The 16,162-nt window shown below is 43.4% G+C and overlaps 1 long non-coding RNA gene and 5 other non-coding genes across 6 annotated transcripts; 2 read left to right on the top strand and 4 right to left on the bottom strand.

The window, feature by feature from the left end:
• Positions 1-4,906: 4,906 nt before the first annotated feature.
• Positions 4,907-6,233, bottom strand: LOC148630815 (uncharacterized). Its single transcript, XR_015934955.1, has 5 exons — positions 6,076-6,233; positions 5,896-5,954; positions 5,494-5,726; positions 5,274-5,390; positions 4,907-5,174 (listed from the first exon to the last, which is right to left on the bottom strand). It is a non-coding gene; the product is annotated as an uncharacterized LOC148630815 (long non-coding RNA).
• Positions 6,234-7,576: 1,343 nt separating this feature from the next.
• LOC148630816 (U4 spliceosomal RNA) lies at positions 7,577-7,718 on the bottom strand. The gene has a single exon (XR_015934980.1). It is a non-coding gene; the product is annotated as a U4 spliceosomal RNA (small nuclear RNA).
• A 1,293-nt stretch (positions 7,719-9,011) lies between these two features.
• LOC148630817 (5S ribosomal RNA) lies at positions 9,012-9,130 on the top strand. The gene has a single exon (XR_015934971.1). It is a non-coding gene; the product is annotated as a 5S ribosomal RNA (ribosomal RNA).
• Positions 9,131-9,766: 636 nt separating this feature from the next.
• On the bottom strand, positions 9,767-9,930 carry LOC148630818 (U1 spliceosomal RNA). Its single transcript, XR_015934966.1, has one exon. It is a non-coding gene; the product is annotated as a U1 spliceosomal RNA (small nuclear RNA).
• A 1,305-nt stretch (positions 9,931-11,235) lies between these two features.
• On the bottom strand, positions 11,236-11,354 carry LOC148630819 (5S ribosomal RNA). The gene has a single exon (XR_015934961.1). It is a non-coding gene; the product is annotated as a 5S ribosomal RNA (ribosomal RNA).
• A 1,304-nt stretch (positions 11,355-12,658) lies between these two features.
• LOC148630820 (U4 spliceosomal RNA) lies at positions 12,659-12,800 on the top strand. Its single transcript, XR_015934981.1, has one exon. It is a non-coding gene; the product is annotated as a U4 spliceosomal RNA (small nuclear RNA).
• Positions 12,801-16,162: the final 3,362 nt, after the last annotated feature.

Genomic DNA, 16,162 nt, shown 5'->3' on the forward strand with positions numbered 1-16,162 from the left:
TACTTTTAGTATTTTTAGTGAAATTAGTCATTTATTGCACTATTTTTAATATAATCTCTAATTAAAAGTGAATAGAATTAAGTTTGGAGCAACAAGGAACACAAAAAAAAAGATTTTAAGGAAAAAAATGATGTCTTCTGTGCCAGGTGCCTGCAAGGGGAGAAAGCTAGAATCCTACCCAGGCTCCTGGAGCTCTGTCCTGGCTAAAGGAGGGTGAATCCATCCCCTTCAAAGCTCCATGAAAAAATGATCATTTAAAATTTGAAAAAAAAAACATCATATAACAACAGTTTTCATTCATAGGAGTGAAAAACAACCATTTTTGAAGACATATTAGTTTCTAAAACACTACAATAAAGTTGAAAACATCCGTTTTATATTACATTAATTTTTGTGAAATTAGTCATTTATTGCACTATTTTTAATAAAATCTCTAATTAAAAGTGATTAAAATTAAGTTTGGAACAACAAGGAACACAAAAAAAAAGATTTTAAGGAAAAAAATATTGTCTTCTGTGCCAGGTGCCTGCAAGGGGAGAAAGCTAGAATCCTACCCAGGCTCCTGGAGCTCTGTCCTGGCTAAAGGAGGGTGAATCCATCCCATTCAAAGCTCCATGAAAAAATGATATTTTTAAATTTGAAAAAAAAAAAAACATTATAGAACAACATCTCTTGGTCCACAGAGTGCAAAAATCCAACTTTGAAGAAAATCCATTGACTGATCCCCGAATCCTGAAGTTTCTTCGCATGATATTGGGCTTGCAACCACTTTCTGGAAAATGATGAAAAATGCCAAAAATGAAAAAAAAGTTATCAATTCTAGAGCCTAAGAGGAAAATAAGACAAATGTATATCTCCAAATAATTTTATGTGCTTCAGAAGAGCCCAGGAAAGTTTTTTGCATACATGAAACCACGCCCGTTTGCACGTAAGCAGACATGGTTGCACACACGACTGCATGAAAGCACGCGTGCATGCAAAATCATCCTGTTAAGCATTTGAAAAGCCGCACCACGGCGCACTTGAAATAGCTCTTACATTAGTGGTCGACACAGGAATCGCCTTTTTATTTACGCTCTTACCAACGCGATGGAAAGCAAAACAAAGCAAAGCAGAGCAAAACAAAACGAACAAACGCAAAACCCTCACGTCCCGCACTTGCATATAACGCCGTTACGTGCCCAAGCGGTATTGTACGTCATCCTAGCACTGCACCCCGGGGCGTACGGTATATGGGAATGAGCACACGCCACGAATCGTCTGAAATCACTCCCTACAGCTGTAAGGCGCCTTGAAGCGTGCACCCCCAACATTCTTCTTTGCGCATCTGTGAAAGGTAAACTCTTGAGCAAACTCTGAACCAGCTCTAAGGAAACTAATCCGATTAGACGTTACTTTGACTCATCCTTTAACAGTTTTCAGTCTCTGTCTTTAAACACCTTGCTCAGTCACATTCAAGCCACAAGTACTCTTCTCGGATGTTGCACAAACAAATCCTAATGTCTTGAAAGCATTGCAGCATGTTTGTGTCCCACTTCCCGTGGCTGCAGGACGACTGACACGAACGGACAAACACAATCTGTGGCGTTTAGCGTGACATAGTCTTGCAGGCATCGTGCTGTCTTACTGCAATACTATACCACTTGAGGAAACAGTCCATCTGGCCATGAAACTCATTTGAACGTCTAGCTACAGCAACTAACAATAACATGATTTATTCAGGATGTGTGGAATCAGCACGTCCCGGAGACAGCTTCTGAAATCGTGAGCATTCTCTGGTGGTGTCCTGGAGGGCTCCCCCGGGCATGTGTCGGTGGTATAGTGGTGAGCATAGCTACCTTCCAAGCAGTTGACCCGGATTTGATTCCTGGCCAACGCAGTGGCAAGTGTTTTCAAATGCTGTCACAAGCCTTGGATTGTGACTAGCAAAGCGAAGCCTTTTGAAAGAGCTAAAGCACTGCAAAACGGAATTGAAGGAGAATCTTACAGGGGATTCTGAGCGGTGTCTAAATAAATAAATTCACAGCGTCCGCGGATGGCATTTTGCAGCTGGAAGTAGATGTCGACGCTTTTTGCACACAGCACCAAAAAAGCGTCTTTTTTGAAGGTACAGGCATTGAGCATTGGTGGTTCATTGTTAGAACTCTCGCCTGCCACGCAGGAGGCTTGGTTTCGATTCCTGGCCAGTGGCTTTTGCAGCGAACGGCTCCATCACTTGCATCCCAACTTTTGCAACTCGCAACTGAAAACCCACTGAAGCTAAGCAGGTGTGAGCCAGGTCAGAATCCGGATGAGGGTGAGCTACAGGGAAAAACAAAGCTTCCAGCTGGAAGCGGTGTTAATGGTGCCGGCGGGGGGGCGCTCACCCTGAGGTCTGTGCGGGTCCCAATGCCCCAGTATAGTGACGGAGATGCTGTGTTGTAAAAGGGCGCTGTCTTTTTGGATAAAACCGAGGTCACAGCGCTCTGTGGTCATTCAAAATGACCACCAAAACCTTTGACAAAAGCTCTTGGTAATTGATGGTCTTCAATAATGCTTCTCCTTTAGGTACATTTTAAATCAGCTGAAAAATGCTGTGAAATGGGGGGGCACTTCAGGCCAGTGTAGGATTTGGGTTACAAGAACCATGAAACTGCACGAGAAAGCCCGTACACTGATTACACGGCTTTCTATTCAAAGGAGGACAAAAGAAATTCCCTGAGTTTGATTTTTTGCAGCACAGAGAGGAGCACTGTCATGAGGCCGGTTAGCTCAGTTGGTTAGAGCGTGGTGCTAATAACGCCAAGGTCGCGGGTTTGAGCCCTGTACGGGCCAGGTCTAGGTCCAGGTCCCTGTTTATGAAACAGGCAAATGACTGTCTCAGGGGCCCATTCCTCATTCTCAAGACACATGTATGCAGTATGTACACCGTGCATTGAGCAATAGGGACTGAATACACCACAGGTAAGGTTAGAAGTCATTCTGAGGTGCCACATGTGAGGGATACAGCTAGGCATCCGAAATGTAGGGTTTGAGGCCCTTCAGGAGTACTGCATCCTTTGAGACAGACCCGTGCATGTTAAACAAATGATCATTTCTTTCGGCATTAGGGACTAAATATACTAAACATATGATGCTAAAATGTTATTTTCACATATATTAATGTAATAAATGATTGCTTATGCTTTATAAACAAATCTAATTAAAATAAAAGCTTAAGTTTTGTATTTATCTTGTACCATAGAACATGATTTTCTTTGTATTTCAAGCCCACAAAGTGTCCAAATGACGCACTACATGATATAAGGAAGATTATCACATGCATATCGGTATTATCTTTCTTATGAAAATGCATTCCTTTCATTACCTTTTACTTTTTAAAATGAACTCAAATTGAGTATAATGTAATAATTTAAGTAGAATAGATTCTAATAATATAATGATCCAGTGTTTTGCACTACTTCACTGCTTCACTGCTCTATGCCATCTGGAAATAAATCCTCAGACTGCTTACTGCCCTGGGCATGTACCAATAACTTAAAGGAGCACATCTGTTTATCACTGCGTTGAAGCAGGAGACACACAGTCTCTGCAAACACATCCTAGATACAGTGTTCCAGCACCTTTGACCTCATCCAGAACGTATCATTTCTTGAAAGGGATTGCTGTCCGAATGCACATCTGAATCCCAAACAGAACCTCTAGTAAAATACGATCATTTGTGAAACAGGCAAATGACTGTCTCAGGGGCCCATTCCTCATTGTCAGACACATGTATGGAATGCTTTCACTGTGCATTGAGCAATAGGGATTAAAAACACCGCAGGTAAGGTTAGATGTCATGTTCTATGATCATTTCTTTCAGCATTAGGGACTAAATATACTAAACGTATGATGCTAAAATGTTATTTTCACATATATTAATGTAATAAATGATTGCTTATGCTTTATAAACAAATCTAATTAAAATAAAAGCTTAAGTTTTGTATTTATCTTGTACCATAGAACATGATTTGCTTTGTATTTCAAGCCCACAAAGTGTCCAAATGTTCTATGATCATTTCTTTCAGCATTAGGGACTAAATATACCAAACGTATGATGCTAAAATCCTGAAAAAAGGATGTGCTCCATCTCGTCAGTAGATTGGATTCCAAAACTGATTTCGGTCAATATACATTACCTTTGAAATTAAAGTACAGTCTACTGTAGGGAACCATCAACTTAGAAAGCATTGGCCTTCCCTGGGGGTCAGGTAGGTGCAAAAGATAAACTTTTATCCTATCTTTACCTTAAGATAAGTGGCTAAGCAGTATTTTTCCAAGTTTCACCAAGCACATCATGTTGCCATAGTAGACAAAGTTCTATAAAATGTTAAATAACTTTTAAAAAAAGCATCTTGGTCTTACAGTACTGTACAAGGTGAATTAAACTGTCCCTGGTAATAAAAAGTAATTAGAAGCATCTCAGAAACTTTATCTCTAGAAACATTAGCTGTTTTATATCATGTAATTTAGTGTGATGTTGTCAGAATTCAAGGACATTATCACACACAGAAATTGGTTCAGTTAAATCTAAAAAACACAGCTAAACATGGGTTTAAATGTAACAGAAGTCTTACCTCTTGTCAAAAGATTTAATTCAAGAAGCGATGTAATAAATGATTGCTTATGCTTTATAAAGAAATCTAATTAAAATAAAAGCTTAAGTTTTGTATTTATCTTGTACCATAGAACATGATTTTCTTTGTATTTGAAGCCCACAAAGTGTCCAAATGATGCACTACATGATATAAGGAAGATTATCACATGCATATCGGTATTATCTTTCTTATGAAAATGCATTCCTTTCATTACCTTTTACTTTTTAAAATGAACTCAAATTGTGTATAATGTAATAATTTAAGTAGAATAGATTCAGGTAGGAAATATAGAGTCATGATGTTTATGGCTGACATCATTTCACATGGGTGAATTTTAAGCTAAGAAATAAAAACATTTACAATGAAGATACCATTACTTAATTTTAAATGCCTTTAAAAAATAAATACCTCCTGAGAATAATTTGCCACTCCCAGATCCTTGGTAAGGTACTGTTTGAATCCAATCAGGAGAGGAGCATCCAGGGAGTGCTTTCTATAGAGTACAGCTTGGGCCACTCTCTTCCGGCCTGCTGATACTTTTTAACTACTCAGGGCCTGTAAGGATATAAAACACCGGTTTAAACATTTTATACCTATAAGACAAATTAGAATTTTAGTAAAAAATAGATACATCTGAAAAATAAAAAGTCTTACTGCTGATAGAGTTCTTCAGAGCTCACATCTTCCCTTTCCTTATCCGCTTCTGTTTCAGTTTCTAGAGCAGCCTCTGGCATCTCTTCCTCCTGGACAGCGGCCTCTTGCTCAGGGCCGCTGGAATGCAGGTATATTCTTTTCAACATGCTTTTACATAATATGTTGTAACAATGATTTCAAAAAGAAACTACAGAAGCCTTACAGATTAAAAATATCTCACCTTGCCAATGTGTCTTCAGGCTCCCCATGTACAAAAAGGCCCAAGGACTCTAGCAGTCTTACAACCACTATCCTGTTTGCCTCACCAGACACGATCTCTATTCTGTGGTAATCCACGATGACCCCGTTTTTCAGGTGATTCATCATGTCCTCCCTCGCCTGTTGAGAGGCCATCCTGATCTCTTCTGCCGTGGCGTGCTTCATACACGACCTCTTCAAGTGAGCGGGTTTCCTCTGAAAATAAATAATACCATCTGTGTATAGAAACAAGCTAAGACTGATTTCTTAAATTATCCTTAATTTTCTCTCTCATAGTTTGAGCATAATGATTTTATTGCATTTATAAAAGAATTGCTCATTGCTCCTAAATAAATAATGGTTTCATAAAAAAGTGAACACTTACTTGGTCTCAGTCACAGACTTTCCAATAGAAGCCATTGTGGAGTTCAGCAACTGCAGGTCCTAGAAGTGGGGAAGGAATTTTAAAAGAGAAATTGAATTACAATACAGAAGGAATGGCTGAGGGATCACTGAAATATATATATACAAATTCCAAAGACTGAGTCCATATAGAAACAACTACCTTTCATTTTCAGTATAAGAAAAAAAAACATTATCTTCCAAAGCATCATAAAATTGTCCCTTCTTCCAGACTCTACTTCTCTCTTGTAGTAGTATAGCAGACCTTTCCAGGTGAGCAGATCACAGAGTCCGAAATGAGCTTCCTCCATCAAGCAAAGTACCTGAACATGACTCTGTCTTCATAAAAGCGCCCCTGTAATAAAGAAATTAAATCCGAAATCAAGAGGGCAGTTGCCTACTGAAATACAAGAAGTCATCAATTTTAACCTAGCAACACATTAAAGGCTGAATCTATACAAGTACGATTCTAGAAATGCTCACCAGATGACGTTTTAAGAAGGAACTGCGCCTCAGGTTCCGCCGAGATCTTAACTCGGATGGCAGGATTCAGAGTCCGGAGTGCGGACTGATGGCGCACGGAGGGTCCATATACTGTGGATCCCTCAGTGATCTTCCGCGTATTCAAACCGCCAGCGTGTGACTCCCCTGTCCCCGTGACCTCATTGCTCTGCTCTCTCCTCTGTGCAGCTGAGCCCGACTCACGGTAAAATGGAAAAAAATATGCCCTCGACGTGAGATTTATTCTGGAGCGAGCCAGTGTTGCGCATAGCTGCCTTCAAAGCAGTTAACTCAGGTTCGATTCCCGGCCAACGCAGTTGCGAATGTTTTCAAATGCTGTCATGAGCCTTGGATTGTGACTAGCAAAGCGAAGCCTTTTGAAAGAGCTAAAGCACTGCAAAACGGAATTGAAGGAGAATCTTACAGGGGATTCTGAGCAGTGTCTGCATACATGCAGTCAGATAAAGGTGCTGAAAGCTTGAGCTACTCTCAATGTCATGCTGCCCTTCCCCGGAGTAAATCTGTTACATTGAAAAAATGCTTCTGGCAGGTTCAAAAAGGGACCCTTGTTAATTGGAGAAATCAATGATTTCGAATGAATTCTGTATGCGTTAAAAGACAGCTATACACAGAAAACATGCAGGACACTGCTCATGATGTTTCCCGAGCCGAAACACAGTGCGTTTTTCCAAGCCATTTGACAAAGCCCACCCACTGAAAACTGCAGCAGATCGTGTAAAGACGTTCAACTTTGTAACTACTGCACGCACAGGAAGCAGAATAAATTCCTCTTTTCAAACTGTCAAAGGTTTGCTTTGCGAACGCTGCAGGACATCGCACAATCTCTTTTGAATGGGGACAAACGATTTATTATGGGGCGCAGTAAGTACAGACGTTTAAAAAGCTCCACTCATGCCGACGATGCAGCATGAAGAAGCGCAACCTAACGTTTGACAGACAAAAGCCGGGCGCCGCTACGAGCAATATGAAATCAAACTGACAGCACACGGCGTTTCGCGCTGACTCAAAAGTGATCTCGACAGACGCTGTTCTCTGCATAACGCTGAAAGAGCTAAAGAGCGTTTCTGTTGAGACGTAACAAGCTTGTTTCTTTCTACCATGATGTTACCATGACAAAATCTGTCTTTAAACACCTTGCTCAGTCTCTGACGAGACTGTCAAAAATTGCTTTCGCCGATTGTATTGCAAACCGGCGGAAGCGGGGTATTGGGAAAAGTTTTCAACTAGCAATAATCGCGCCTCGGCTAAACCTCACAGGCTACGATACTGCCACTGCGCAAAGCTGACGGTTGCCAGGCAACCGCGGGGATCCTATGGAAATCGTTATCGATCGTCTCATGGCATGTCGTTGCTATAACGCTTCATATTTGTCGTCTTCTTCTTCTTCTAGCTTGAGGTTTTGAAGAATTTCATGACAGACAAGGGCTCCGTTGGGAACAAAGGGCGTTGTGAGAAAACCGTTGCTTATTTTCAGCAGCAGAAATACAACCCTTTAAATACAAGATGACAGAACAATGAGGAAGGGCATGCCGGGAGGAACTCATGCACTACAGAGGAAAGGGGGCGGGCACGTACAGTTCACATTCAAGCCACAAGTACTCTTCTTGGATGTTGCACAAACAAATCCTAACGTCTTGAAAGCATTGCAGCATGTTTGTGTCCCACTTCCCGTGGCTGCGGGACGACTGACACGAACGGACAAACACAATCTGTGGCGTTTAGCGTGACATAGTCTTGCAGGCATCGTGCTGTCTCACTGCAATATTATACCACTGGAGGAAACAGTCCATCTGGCCATGAAACTCATTTGAACGTCTAGCTACAGCAACTAACAATATCATGATTTATTCAGGATGTGTGGAATCAGCACGTCCCGGAGACAGCTTCCGAAATCGTGAGCATTCTCTGGTGGTAGGGGCGTTCAAGATGCCGCTCAGGTGGGAGGTAAAGTTTAGTGGTTGGGGAGTTTTTTTGAGTTTTTCATGACCTGAATGTTAATTTTTGCTTTTTTTGACTACAGAAAAATAAGGACTTAACACTAGTTGTTTAAACTTCAGTTATAATTGAAAGAAAAAAAAAACGATTTTTTTTTAGGTTTAAAAAGTCCGATATGAGTAACACTGGGAAAAGAAAAGAGAGTGCTGGGTCTTCGAAGGAGAACTCTAAGATACCTCAATCGTATATGTATAGCACTACAAAAAAATCGATGGCAACTAAAGGGAAAAGTGAAGCAGCTGCAGGGGCAGCAAGAGGGCGGAGGCGCCGCGCGCCCGGCCGACGTGTTGGACCGGTGTGCTTTACGTGCTGAAATAAACACGCGACAGCCCCGAAATGTTTCCAGAGTGCTGTGCACTGAAGACTTGCCTGGTGCTCCTCCGTGCAGATTGTTTGTCCTCCTCCAGTGCGGGACGAGCCAACACAAGGGAGCGCATTCGCCAACATCCAGGCACGCAATGCGATTTGGAAAGCAGCTCCTTTCCAAAGAGTTGCACACGAACGATCCTTCAGTCCCGCTCGGGGGGCACGGAACCCCCGCCACACACAGCTTCAAGTAGCGAGTCAGGCGCCGGGACTTTCGCTTACGGCCACACCACCCTGAACACGCCTGATCTCGTCTGATCTCGGAAGCTAAGCAGCGTCGGGCCTGGTTAGTACTTGGATGGAAGACTGCCTGGGAATACCAGGTGCTGTAAGCTTTTGCTCTCCCGGCCAGCAGGGGTCGCCGTTGGTGCCGTAGGCTTTGGGAGGAAAACCTGCAGAATGGAAAGCTGATCTATAGCCTCATCTCTAGAGATGTTTTGTTGCTGTGGCATGTGTGTGACCCATATTCGAAAAAAAAAACCCGTCTGTAAAACGAATATCGAAGCTGCCTCTAAATCTGCAAATGAAGATGAGTCGATAAACCACTCGTTTTTCGTATAACTAGACATATATTCATTTGTTACCGATTTCATTCATTGAGCACGAATACAATAGAGGTACAGCCATTCACTGTTTGACATGTCTGCACTGGTACAGAACCGAGCAATCAGAAAACGGGTGAAACTGTCTTTAGACTCAGCATACAGTACCGAGGCCCCCCATGACCAAATAAAGGCTAACCTCGATAATCAGCCTAAAGAACGCAGACTACAGCAAAACGACTGACTTTGAAAAGGGAATGAACGTCCGGAAGGAGTAGTGGAACTAGCTTGAGATGCTTCTCCGGACCCCTAACTAAAAGCCAGCGAGAACCAGCAGCGGCGTCCACTCCTGTCGAACCGGGATCCTTCCGCAGCCACGCAGCTCGTGGTGTCCTAACCCTCCCGTATCTGATTTTGGACCAAGCACATCAGGGGAGAGCGCGAACGCAGTCCCCCACTACCAGAAATTATGCAGTCGAGATTCCCACATTTGGGGAATTCGCAGGGGTCAGCACAGCCGGAGTGCAATGGCCGAGCCTCGCCCTGGGTGAACCTCCTTCTTGATCAAGGTATCTCCCCTGCCAGGTAAGTATGAGTTAAACAGGCCCCTGCAAGCGGCCCACACCCACAGCACAAATCGCGCAGCCTAGGCCACCTCCTCGCCCTGCACGCCACCGCCTCCTGCTGGGCCCACTCTTTCACACACTCACACGCCACACTAACACTCAAAAGTGTGGGCAAAACGAGAAAACGAGCGCGCCGTTTCCTACACATCTGCAGTCGCCGTTGCGCATTCGCAGCATGTCCCGGGATGCAATTCGGCCTCATTGCGACGTGCGCCTGCCACACACCGAACAAACCTTTTCAGCAATTTCCAAAAAACGGGCCTGCTTGCCTGCCCACAAGGCTCCGTCTCTTACCTGCTCTCCAGAGCCTGCTGCCTTCTGTGCTTTTCTCTTGGCACCGCTGCAGTGCACACAACTCCTGCAGCGGGAGGGGGGGAGAAAGTTCCCGCGCTCTGCCGCAGGGAAGGCTCGCTCCGTGCGCACACGTCCTTTCGATGCCAGTCCAACAAGTGCTCCGCATTAGCTGCGTCGGGGCTCCAATGGCCACAATGCCGGGGAATGGCACCTGTAAAGTGTTAATTGGGGCACAGGAACAGCCCGTCTCGTCTCGGGGGGGCCGGCTTCAGAGACAATACAGCAAACACAGCGGGGCGGGGGAAGAAGACGACACCACACATGCGGGTACATTCAGCTCCGGCGGGAACGAGACATTTGTCGGTCTTTTCAAGTGCCGAGAGCCGAGCAATCCTTCACTTGTATCGTTTCTCCCCGGTGACTAGATCTGGCCCTGCGACTCTCGACTGGGCTCACCCCCGGGGCAGCCCAGCAGGTGTGAGCCTGGCCGGCACCCGGATGGGAGATTCCACCCCGGAAAAGCTCCGGTTGCTGCTGCTCCTGCAAGAGGTGTGACTGGGACCAGTAGGGAGCGCTCACCCTGCGGGCTGTGTGGCTCTCTTACGCCCCAGCCTCCTGATGGCGACACTCTGCTGCACAAACAGGCGCCGTCCTTCGGGGGAGGCGTCAAACCGAGGTCCCGACCCTCCTTGGCCATTAGGAAACCCCAGGGCTCAATGAATGAAATCGGTAACAAATGAATAAATGTCTAGTTATACGAAAAACGAGTGGTTTATCGACTCATCTTCATTTGCAGATTTAGAGGCAGCTTCGATATTCGTTTTACAGACGGGTTTTTTTTTTTGAATATGGGTCACACACATGCCACAGCAACAAAACATCTCTAGAGATGAGGCTATAGATCACCTTTCCATCCTGCAGGTTTTCCTCCCAAAGCCTACGGCACCAACGGCGACCCCTGCTGGCCGGGAGAGCAAAAGCTTACAGCACCTGGTATTCCCAGGCGGTCTCCCATCCAAGTACTAACCAGGCCCAACCCTGCTTAGCTTCCGAGATCAGACAAGATCGGGCGTGTCCAGGGTGGTGTGGCCGTAAGCGAGAGCCCTGGCGCATGACTCGCTACTTGAAGCTGTGTGTGGCGGGGGTTCCATGCCCCCCGAGCGGGACTGAAGGATCGTTCGTGTGCAACTCTTTGGAAAGGAGCTGCTTTCCAAATCGCATTGCGTGCCTGGATGTTGGCGAATGCGCTCCCTTGTGTTGGCTCGTCCCGCACTGGAGGAGGACAAACAATCTGCACGGAGGAGCACCAGGCAAGTCTTCAGTGCACAGCACTCTGGAAACATTTCGGGGCTGTCGCGTGTTTATTTCAGCACGTAAAGCGCACCGGTCCAACACGTCGGCCGGGCGCGCGGCGCCTCCGCCCTCTTGCTGCCCCTGCAGCTGCTTCACTTTTCCCTTTAGTTGCCATCGATTTTTTTGTAGTGCTATACATATACGATTGAGGTATCTTAGAGTTCTCCTTCGAAGACCCAGCACTCTCTTTTCTTTTCCCAGTGTTACTCATATCGGACTTTTTAAACATAAAAGGGTTAACCCTAAAAAAATCGTTTTTTTTTTCTTTCAATTATAACTGAAGTTTAAACAACTAGTGTTAAGTCCTTATTTTTCTGTAGTCAAAAAAAGCAAAAATTAACATTCAGGTCATGAAAAACTCAAAAAAACTCCCCAACAACTAAACTTTACCTCCCACCTGAGCGCCATCTTGAACGCCCCTACCACCAGAGAATGCTCACGATTTCGGAAGCTGTCTCCGGGACGTGCTGATTCCACACATCCTGAATAAATCATGATATTGTTAGTTGCTGTAGCTAGACGTTCAAATGAGTTTCATGGCCAGATGGACTGTTTCCTCCAGCGGTATAGTATTGCAGTGAGACAGCACGATGCCTGCAAGACTATGTCACGCTAAACGCCACAGATTGTTTGTCCGTTCTTGTCAGTCGTCCCGCAGCCACGGGAAGTGGGACACAAACATGCTGCAATGCTTTCAAGACGTTAGGATTTGTTTGTGCAACATCCAAGAAGAGTACTTGTGGCTTGAATGTGAACTGTACGTGCCCGCCCCCTTTCCTCTATAGTGCATGAGTTCCTCCCGGCATGACCTTCGTCATTGTTCTGTCATCTTTTATTTAAAGGGTTGTATTTCTGCTGCTGAAAATAAGCAACGGTTTTCTCACAACGCCCTTTGTTCCCAACGGAGCCCTTGTCTGTCATGAAATTCTTCAAAACCTCAAGCTAGAAGAAGAAGAAGACGACAAATATGAAGCGTTATAGCAACGACATGCCATGAGACGATCGATAACGATTTCCATAGGATCCCCGCGGTTGCCTGGCAACCGTCAGCTTTGCGCAGTGGCAGTATCGTAGCCTGTGAGGTTTAGCCGAGGCGCGATTATTGCTAGTTGAAAACTTTTCCCAATACCCCGCTTCCGCCGGTTTGCAATACAATCGGCGAAAGCAATTTTTGACAGTCTCGTCAGAGACTGAGCAAGGTGTTTAAAGACAGATTTGGTCATGGTGATATCATGGTAGAAAGAAACGAGCTTGTTACGTGTCAACAGAAACGCTCTTTAGCTCTTTCAGCTTTATGCAGAGAACAGCGTCTGTCGAGATTACTTTTGTGTCAGCGCGAAACGCCGTGTGCTGTCAGTATGATTTCATATTGCTCGTAGCGGCGCCTGGCTTTTGTCTGTCAAACGTTAGGTTGCGCTTCTTCATGCTGCATCGTCGGCATGAGTGGAGCATTTTAAACGTCTGTACTTACTGCGCCCCATAAGAAATCGTTTGTCCCTGTTCAAAAGAGATTGTGCGATGTCCTGCAGCGTTCGCAAAGCAAACCTTTGACAGTTTGAAAAGAGGAATTTATTCTGCTTCCTGTGCGTGCAGTAGTTACAAAGTTGAACGTCTTTACACGATCTGCTGCAGTTTTCAGTGGGTGGGCTTTGTCAAATGGCTTGGAAAAACGCACTCTGTTTCGGCTCGGGAAACATCATGAGCAGTTTTCACACACATCATGAGCATGTTTTCTGTGTATAGCTGTCTTTTAACGCGTACAGAATTCATTCGAAATCATTGATTTCTCCAATTAACAAGGGTCCCTTTTTGAACCTGCCAGAAGCATTCTTTCAATGTAACAGATTTACTCCGGGGAAGGGCAGCATGACATTGAGAGTAGCTCAAGCTTTCAGCACCTTTATCTGACTGCATGTATGCAGACACTGCTCAGAATCCCCTGTAAGATTCTCCTTCAATTCCGTTTTGCAGTGCTTTAGCTCTTTCAAAAGGCTTCGCTTTGCTAGTCACAATCCAAGGCTCATGACAGCATTTGAAAACATTTGCAACTGCATTGGCCGGGAATCGAACCTGGGTCAACTGCTTTGAAGGCAGCTATGCGCAACACTGGCTCGCTCCAGAGTAAATTTCACGTCGAGGGCATATTTTTTTCCATTTTACCGTGAGTCGGGCTCAGCTGCACAGAGGAGAGAGCAGAGCAATGAGGTCACGGGGAAGAAGGGACAATTTTATGATGCTTTGGAAGATAATGTTTTTTTTTTCTTATACTGAAAATGAAAGGTAGTTGTTTCTATATGGACTCAGTCTTTGGAATTTGTATATATATATTTCAGTGATCCCTCAGCCATTCCTTCTGTATTGTAATTCAATTTCTCTTTTAAAATTCCTTCCCCACTTCTAGGACCTGCAGTTGCTGAACTCCACAATGGCTTCTATTGGAAAGTCTGTGACTGAGACCAAGTGTTCACTTTTTTATGAAACCATTATTTATTTAGGAGCAATGAGCAATTCTTATATAAATGCAATAAAATCATTATGCTCAAACTATGAGAGAGAAAATTAAGGATAATTTAAGAAATCAGTCTTAGCTTGTTTCTATACACAGATGGTATTATTTATTTTCAAAGGAAACCCGCGAGGATTCCCCTGGTGTGCAAGATGTGCCTGAATACTCTTGATCAGCTTCCTGCTCACTTGAAGAGGGCGTGTATGAAGCACGCCACGGCAGAAAACATCAGGATGGCCTCTCAACAGGCGAGGGAGGACATGATGAATCACCTGAAGAACGGGGTCATCGTGGATTACCACAGAATAGAGATCGTGTCTGGTGAGGCAAACAGGATAGTTGTTGTAAGACTGCTAGAGTCCTTGGGCCTTTTTGTACATGGGAAGCCTGAAGACACATTGGCAAGGTGAGATATTTTTAATCTGTAAGGCTTCTGTAGTTTCTTTTTGAAATCATTGTTACAACATATTATGTAAAAGCATGTTGAAAAGAATATACCTGCATTCCAGCGGCCCTGAGCAAGAGGCCGCAGTCCAGGAGGAAGAGATGCCAGAGGCTGCTCTAGAAACTGAAACAGAAGCGGATAAGGAAGGGGAAGATGTGAGCTCTGAAGAACTCTATCAGCAGTAAGACTTTTTATTTTTCAGATGTATCTATTTTTTACTAAAATTCTAATTTGTCTTATAGGTATAAAATGTTTAAACCGGTGTTTTATATCCTTACAGGCCCTGAGTAGTTAAAAAGTATCAGCAGGCCGGAAGAGAGTGGCCCAAGCTGGACTCTATAGAAAGCACTCCCTGGATGCTCCTCTCCTGATTGGATTCAAACAGTACCTTACCAAGGATCTGGGAGTGGCAAATTATTCTCAGGAGGTATTTATTTTTTAAACGCATTAAAAATTAAGCAATGGTATCTTCATTGTAAATGTTTTTATTTCTTAGCTTAAAATTCACCCATGTGAAATGATGTCAGCCATAAACATCATGACTCTATATTTCCTACCTGAATCTATTCTACTTAAATTATTACATTATACACAATTTGAGTTCATTTTAAAAAGTAAAAGGTAATGAAAGGAATGCATTTTTAAAAGAAAGATAATACCGATATGCATGTGATAATCTTCCTTATATCATGTAGTGCGTCATTTGGACACTTTGTGGGCTTGAAATACAAAGAAAATCATGTTCTATGGTACAAGATAAATACAAAACTTAAGCTTTTATTTTAATTAGATTTGTTTATAAAGCATAAGCAATCATTTATTACATCGCTTCTTGAATTAAATCTTTTGACAAGAGGTAAGACTTCTATTTTACATTTAAACCCATGTTTAGCTGCGTTTTTTAGATTTAACTGAACCAATTTCTGTGTGTGATATTGTCCTTGAATTCTGACAACATCACACTAAATTACATGATATAAAACAGCTAATGTTTCTAGAGATAAAGTTTCTGGGATGCTTCTAATTACTTTTTATTACCAGGGACAGTTTAATTAACCTTGTACAGTACTGAAAGACCAAGATGCTTTTTTTAAAGTTATTTAACATTTTATAGAACTTTTTCTACTATGGCAACATGATGAGCTTGGTGAAACTTGGAAAAATACTGCTTGGCCACTTATCTTAAGATAAAGATAGGATAAAGGTTTATCTTTTGCACCTACCTGACCCCCAGGGAAGGCCAATGCTTTCTAAGTTGATGGTTCCCTACAGTAGACTGTACCTTATCTTCAAAGGTAATGTATATTGACCCAAATCAGTTTTGGAATCCAATCTACTGCCGAGATGGAGCACATCCTTTTTTCAGGATTTTAGCATCATACGTTTGGTATATTTAGTCCCTAATGCTGAAAGAAATGATCATAGAACATGACATCTAACCTTACCTGTGGTGTCTTTAATCCCTATTGCTCAATGCATGGTGTACGTACTGCATACATGTGTCTTGAGAATGAGGAATGGGCCCCTGAGACAGTAATTTGCCTGTTTCACAAATGATCGTATTTTACTAGAGATTCTGTTTGGGATTCAGATGTGCATTC

This window comes from Lepisosteus platostomus, unplaced genomic scaffold (genome assembly GCF_059453375.1).
Source record: "Lepisosteus platostomus isolate fLepPlt1 unplaced genomic scaffold, fLepPlt1.hap1 Scaffold_86_H1, whole genome shotgun sequence".
NCBI lineage: Eukaryota > Metazoa > Chordata > Actinopteri > Semionotiformes > Lepisosteidae > Lepisosteus > Lepisosteus platostomus.